At 48.7% G+C, this 7,417-nt stretch overlaps 1 protein-coding gene across 3 annotated transcripts in view; it reads left to right on the top strand.

Moving 5' to 3' along the window:
- Positions 1-7,417, top strand: part of EPB41 (erythrocyte membrane protein band 4.1) — a 226,289-nt gene that overhangs the window by 1,083 nt on the left and 217,789 nt on the right. The window contains exon 1 of one of the 3 annotated variants that reach the window (XM_023507453.1): positions 2,422-4,161. The exons of 1 other annotated variant lie outside the window; for it this stretch is intronic. The gene's annotated coding sequence lies outside the window, so the exon portion shown is untranslated. Of the gene's footprint in view, positions 1-2,421; positions 4,162-7,417 lie in introns of those variants that run through there. One more of the 3 variants, XM_023507445.1, reaches the window with a different exon arrangement.

Here is a 7,417-nt window from a genome sequence, read left to right as displayed (position 1 = left end):
TGGGAAGGAGTGGCTGAATGTAACCCCTCAAATTCCTGGACTGGGGCAAAAAGCCACCCCTTTTCCGCCCCTGGAGCCTTTTTCTCTAGAAGGAAGAGGCTTAGAGAGACACTGGTTGGGGCTGGGCTTCGGGCAACTGGAAGTCCCTGTGAGAGCTGCCTGGTGTCACCTCAGGGTCAGGTCTGCAGCTATTGAAGGGAGGAGGAGGGGCCAGAGCACTGGCACAGTAAGCCCCCGACCTCCATCCCAGTTATAGGCCTAGAGGATGGTCTTGGCAGGAGGCAGGGGTGCGGAGGGGATCAGCAGGAGGAGGCCAAAGAGACTTTTACATGTGGAAGAGGGGGAGGTGAAGATAGAAGTGACAGACTGTCAGGTCTAGGAGCACTTACTGGAGTCACTCCCTGTCTTGAAGGCCCTTCTGAGTGTCAAGAGAGAGAGACACCTCAGAAATAGCTGTAAATAAGGTGTTATAGCAGGAGTGAGGTGGGAGTTATTAATTCTGACTGGAAGTGGGGGAAGGGAGACTTTGCAGAAGAAAGTAGAAGATTTAAGGAGAAAGGGAGCCAGACTGTAGGGAGCAGAGAGGAAGCAGGGAAGGGGATATCCAGTGCCCTGCAGGCTTTGCATGCAGGGGATTTGAATCCTGACCCTGCCACTTCCTTGCTACATAGCAAGGAAGCCCCTGGTTCCTCTTGGTCAATAATCCAGAGTTTATATTAGTGGAATCAAGTGAAGCAATAAGTATGCTGTGACAAGAGGAACTAGTCTGAGAGCAGGCCAGTGGGGGGGGGGGGGCGGTTAAGAAAGGAATGGAGTGGGGGAAGCCCTGAGGTTTCCCCTGTGCATACTGGAAAGTCAGACAGGGTCTGCCAGGTCCCAGCAACATGGCACATGGGTGGAGTGTCTGGGTGTGTGGGTGACACTCATTGAGGCAAAAAAGCCCACACATGGCTGTCTCCTGATTGGCCCACTCCTGTACTACCTAGTCCAGGCTGGCCTCCCTCTTATAGGCCCCAGGAGCCAAAAGAAGCTCCCAGGGCTCTTAGGCTGCTCCACTCCCAAGACCAGTAGGGGTGGAACCCTGGCAGGGCTAGGCCAGTACCCTGTCTGCAGAGTGGACCCTGGCCAGGAGCCTGGCTGGCTGTCCTGGGCAGGAACATCCCAGTCTGGCTGGGAAGATGCTGACGCTATGCAGGCCCCACGGAGGCCCAGAGCTCTGCTGGCTAGAGCCAGGCTCAGCTGATTGGACCTGGGCTGCTGGGTGACACAGAGGCTGGGGTCAGAGAGAAGAGGAGAGATGCAAGCAGAGACCCCTGGAGAGGAAGTCTGAGCAGAGGTGTAGAACCAGAGATGAACTTCACTGGGTTATTCCCTAAGCCTTGCGTACCTACTGTGTGCCATATATATATGTTTCCAATCACAAAACTAAATGGGATATTCACAAAGGGCTCACCATAGAGGTTGTGGTGGCCCAAGATTTGTTTGAGGGTTGCACAGTGGGTCTGGGGAGGGGCTTCATAACTTCCCCAGGGCCTAAGACTCTAATGTTTTTTGAAGGGGAAGGATTCTACTCCAATTATAATCTGGGCCAGTCACTTTTCTCCCTAGGTCTCAATGTAACTTTCTGTGAACCGGGTAGGGGAGATGACCCTAGAGCAGTGGTTCTCAACCTTCCTAGTGCCACAGCACTTTAATACAGTTCCTGTGGGTCGTGACCCACAGATTAAGAACCTCTACCCTAGAATCTCTACAGGTCTTCCAGCACCCATGGCTATAGCCTCAGTACCTGCTTTGAGACTTTGTCTATCCCTATCCTCACCCCATGGGGCAAGATCAAGGTTGAGTGTGATAGGGCCACAAGTTCTGTTCTTGGCCTCTATTCTATAATCATAATTAGAGCCTCTCTTAAGCATTTACTGTACACAGCATTCTGTTCTAAGCCTTTAATATGCAGTACTAACTCATTTAATCCTTCTAATCTCATGAGGGAAGTATTATCCCAGTTTCATAGGTATTTAGGGAGATGAATAGACTTGACCAAAATCACACAGCTAGGAAGTAGCTGAGCTGGGATTTCAACTTAGGTCCAAATTCAAAGCCCAGACTTGACTAAGGGAGGGGGGCCTTCACCCTATGGGTACTGAGATACCCACATTGTTTTGTTTTGTTCTTTTCTTTTTGAGACAGAGTCTCACTATGTCACCCCTGGTAGAGTGCCGTGGTGTCACAGCTCACAGCAACCCCGTACTCTTGGACTTAAGTGATTCTCTTACCTCAGTTTCCCAAGTAGCTGGGACTACAGGCGCCCACCACAATGCCTGACTATTTTTTTTGTTGTAGTTGTCATTGTTGTTTATCTGGCTTGGGCCAGGTTCGAACCTGCCAGCCCTGGTGTATGTGGCCGGCATCCTAACCACTGAGCTATAAGCACCGAGCCAGGTACCCACATTCTTCAGCCCTTAACCTGTGGAACTGCCTGATCCTTGCTCTCTGAGCTCTGGTATGTTCAGGTCCAGTTAACTGAGGAATAGCCGTGCCACCCATGCTGGGTGTTCCCTGGGCCCAGCATAAGGGGAAAGGGATAGAGGGAGCAAATTGCAGGTCAGGGAACACCAAGGGTTTCCCTAGAAGGCCAGCCCCACCCAACTATTGCCCAGGTGCAAGAGCTGGGCACTGCAAGGCAACTTTGGGTATTGGCCAGAGTTCCCCATCTGGAAAACGTGGGTTTAAATGAACACAGACATTCCTTGATCCATGGGTCAGGGGCTAAGGTGAGTGATAAGGTAAAGGGTTATTGAAGGGGTTGGGGTGGTAGCAATTGAGTCTGTGGTGGAAGAGCCTGGGTCAGGAACAGTTCGGCTCCTAGGCTAGCTGTTGGACAACAACTATTTTAGATGAAAGGACTGAGGTTGGAGAGGTTCAAAGGCTTGTCTGGGGCTGCACAGTAGTGCTGCCCAGACCCAGAGGCCTAAGGAAGAAAGCAAGGGAAAACCTGGAGAACAAAATCCAGGCAGATGGGAGCTAGAATTCTGGTTTGGCCACTTAACTAGGCTTGGAGACATGAAGTGCCACATCCAAGGACACATATAGAGGAGTCTCTTTATCTCACTGTCTTCATCTGTAAAATGGGACTAGTGATAATTTCTCCTTTATCTACTTCCTGGATTACTGTGATGGTTAAAGGCAACTCCATGCCCTTCTATAGGATCAGGTGAGAATGTGGCTGCTGCTGATTATCTCTCAGTCCAAAGCCGAGTGTGTGTTTGGGATGGGGGGGCACTTCTGACTGCCCCTTGTTGAGATGCTTGGCCATGGGGCTGTGCTGGAGAACAGCCCTAGGAATAACTCCACCATCTACTGAATAGTTACCATGTACCAGGCATTGTGTTCAACTTCATCTCATTGTTCCATTAATCCCTACAGCAACTCTGGCAAGTAGGTGGTGGCCTCACCCATGCAAGGTCCCTAGAACTCATGCCTAGAGCCCCCTGTAATAATAGTAGCTAACACAGTTCCCTGTGTGCCAAGCATTGTTCTACATGTTTTACCTATATTAATTCATGTAATCCTCATGCCAACCCTGTGGGTTGGATACTAATACTGTCCCCATTTTACAGAGAGATAAATGAGACATAAAGAAGTTTAAAAATGGTCCCAATGTCATAAACGGTAGAGCTGTAAATGGTAGCGTCTGGATCTGCCCAAGTTCTTAAGTCTCCTTGAAGCACTCATCACAGTTGTAATTCAGTAATTATTTATTTACACAATTGCCTCTTCACTGCACTGTAGGCTCCATTAGGTCAGGGAACACATCTGTCTTTTTCAATTTGTATCCCCAACCCCTGGCACGCAATAGCTGCTTAGTTAATGTTTGTCCCATAGGGACCCTGCTGCCTCTATTGGAGGAGGGGCACTGAGAGTCCTGATGAGCTCAGGGTGGATTATCAGATTGTAACTGACTAGGAGGGTGCTTGTCCCAGAGGCAAAGGAGGGGTAGGAGTCCCTGCTGACCCAGGCCCTGGCTGAAGAGGGGGCCCTAAGGAGCTTGTTTGTTGGTTGTGCTCTGTGTCTCACTGCTATCCTTTGCTTTCATGTGCTTCCGCGGCGATGGCTCCATGGCCTCTTCCTGACCTGCTACCTGACCCCAACGGCTGTTCTTGGGTGAGTACTGGTTTGACTTAATGACTGCCACATGAGCTGATTCTATTTTATGTCCTGCGTCTCTGAGGCCCCTGGGAGGCATAAAGGGAGGCCCAGAACTGGTCGTGGAAGTGCTGAGAGAGGGCACTGGTTTGAAGTTAGGAACCTAGCACAATTTTTTGGTTACATGATACAATGCAAAAGTCTTTGGGGCAGAGTGGGCTGGAATAGAATCCTTATTCTGCCATTTGCAGTTGAGTGGCTCTTTGCGTCTCAGTTTCACATTGGTAAAATGAGAATATTAATACCCGTGAGACACAAGACTATTTGTTCTTTTATTCATGGAAGCTCCTGAGGGCAGGGATTTTTGTTCATCTATTCACTACTGTATCTTCAGCATTTAGGATATAGCAGCACCTAGAAGGTGCTCAATGAATATTTCCAAATGACGGCATTTATTGAGCATCTACTGTGCACCTCTCAATGTGCTTTGTGTTGTATTAAATGGCTAATGGATATGAAGCATCCAGCATAGTAGGGGTTCACTGAACATGAGTTCACTAGACTATGAATTCCTTGGGGGCCAGGGCTCTGTTAAAATGAGCTCTGGGTCCTCTGAACTGAGTGACGGGCCAAGTATCAAGCAGGCATCAATCAGCAGAGAGAGGCCTAGGCAACTGGGCTTCCTGGGAAGGGAGTGGCAGGGCCTCTATTTTCATCAGAAAAGAAGCTGGCTGGGAGGGTGTGGGGCTGAAGGCAGGGAGAGGAGAGACTCTGCCCTCCGTACTGCCACTTTCCTGGCTATGTGACCCTGGATAGGTCATGAACTTCTCTGAGTCTTAGAGATCTCATCTGTAGCATAATATGTCACAACCCTTTCCCCACATGGATATGAAAGGGAGCCAATGAGAAGTGCCCAGCACAGGGGCCCATTCGGTAATTGTTGGTTTCTTCCCCACCCTGGGCTTATCCTGAGAGGGGACTAAGTATCCCTCTTTTGGGATCCTTCCTCCCACTTTTAACTTCCCACCCAGCTTGAACTAGAATCTGGAAATCAGGAGCCCCTGAACTTCCTGCAGGTGGGCCAGGGCTCTGGGATGAGGGCTGGGCTCTGCCCAGTGTGAAACTGCTGAGTGGAGGTGGCGGCTCAGTCTCCCCTTAGCCATGTGACTTGGTTCAGTACAAACCTTCTCTGTCTCAGTTGCCTCATCTGTGAAAGAGAATTAATAAAGGACACTTCCCTTGAAGAACCGTTTAATTAGAAAACGGGCAGATTAGGCTTTATTATCAGTATTACTGTTTAGCTCTGGTGGGGGAGGTTCCAGGGATGGCCCTGGAAAATTAGACCTTACTGTGGCCTACAGATCCCGAGAGGCTCTAGTCATCATGTGTATTAGTGCCATTTAGCAGTTGTTTCTTATATGTGGGGCTGATTATTATATGCTACTGTTACTGATTGATTGATTGATTGACTAAGACAGGGTCTTGCTCTGTCTTCGGGGCTAGAGTGCAGTGGCATCATCATAGTTCATTGTAACCTCAGATTCCTAGGCTGGAGTGATCCTCCTGCCTCAGCTACCTGAGTAGCTGAGACTACAGGTGCATGCCACCACACCAGACTCATTTTCTTATTTTTTGTGGAGATGGGGTCATGCTCTTTCTCAGACTAGTGTATATGCTACTTCAGACATGTTATTGCATGTATTCCCAGTGAGTCTCTGAGGTAGGCATTATCATCCCCACTTTGAGGATGAAAGAACTGCCCTTGAACTGGATAAATCAAGTGGGTTACCAGCACCCGTGATTAGTTAGGAGTGGGGTCCAGATCCAAGTCTGCTGACTCCAAAGCCCAAATTCTTTTTTTTTTTTCTTGAGACAGTGTCTTACTTTTTTGTGCTTGGTAGAGTGCTATGGTGTCATAGCTCATAGTAACCTCAAACTCTTGGGCTCAAGGGATTCTCTTGCTTCAGCCTCCCTAGTAGCTGGGACTATAGGTGCCTGCTACAATGCCTGGCTATTGTTTGTTTGTTTTAGTAGGCCCAGGCCAGTTTTGAACCCATCAGCCCCGATGCATGTGGCCTGTGCCCTAACCACTGAGCTATGGGCACCCAACCTAAAGCCCACATTCTTAGTGTGAAATGCTCTTATCTCCTCCAAGGAGGAGTTCTCTCTGTTACATCTGAGTTCTCTCTGTCCATCTCTAATGCTGAGCACAGGGTTGGTGGGAGCTAGTGGGGTATTTGTGGGGGGTGAATAAATTCATCCAACACCCCCACACCTACTGCATCCCCTACTCTAAGAGTTTCAAAGAGGGAAGATAATAGAAAGCAGGAGAAGGCTGGATAGGGATAGCATAGTGCCTGAGGATGAGACAGAGCTGGCTTTGGATCCTGTATGTATTGCTTATGAGTTGTATGTCCTTAGGCAAGAGATTTAACCTCGTGGAGCCTCAGTTTTCTTACCTATAAAATGAGGATAATTAACGAACCTACCTGAATCCTTAGGGTTTTCATGAGGATTAAATAATGAGTTAGGGCGGTGCTAGTAGTTCAGTAGGTAGGGTGCTGGCCACATACACCGAGGCTGGTGGGTTCAAACTCTGCCTAGGCCAGCTAAAACACCAATGACAACTGTAACAAAAAAATAGCTGGGTGTTGCGGCAGGTGCCTGTAGTCCCGGCTATTTGGGAGGCTGAGGCAAGAGCATCGCTTAAGCCCAAGAGTTGGAGGTTGCTGTGAGCTGTGACACTGTGGCACTCTACTGAGGGTGATATAGTGAGATTCTGTATAAATAAATATTCTCTGGAGTGACTTCTTTAAACAAAAATGAGTTACATGGTGAGCACTCAATAAATGGTAGTAATGATTATTATAACTATGAATATTATTTTTGGATAGTAGAGACCAGATCTGGGAGGAAACTGTTGGGGATAGGTAGATAGCAATGGAGTAGGGGTAAAGGGAGGGAGGTGGCCTCTCAGAAGGAAGAACGTACGTCCCTTCCCTTCTGCTTTTACTCATGCCTACTCTGTGCCAGGCCCTATGCTTGGCATGGGACCCAGAGATAAATCTATAGTCCTTGCCCCTGTACTCTGTACTACAAGAGTAGTACACTACAGAGTCTGGAAAGACACGGTAACCACCAACTCCACGTTTGACTGATGTACTGAAGTGTGAATAGGTATTCTTAGGCAGAGAGCAGGGGGAAGGACATTCCTAGTGGAAGGAAATGCCTGTACTAAGGTACAGAGACATGAACTGTACTTGGGGGGGACACA

This window comes from Otolemur garnettii, unplaced genomic scaffold (genome assembly GCF_000181295.1).
Source record: "Otolemur garnettii isolate 467f Iridium unplaced genomic scaffold, OtoGar3 scaffold00184, whole genome shotgun sequence".
NCBI classification, from domain to species: domain Eukaryota; kingdom Metazoa; phylum Chordata; class Mammalia; order Primates; family Galagidae; genus Otolemur; species Otolemur garnettii.
Note: the sequence above shows the minus strand (reverse complement) of the source record. Positions and strands in the feature narration are given on the sequence as shown.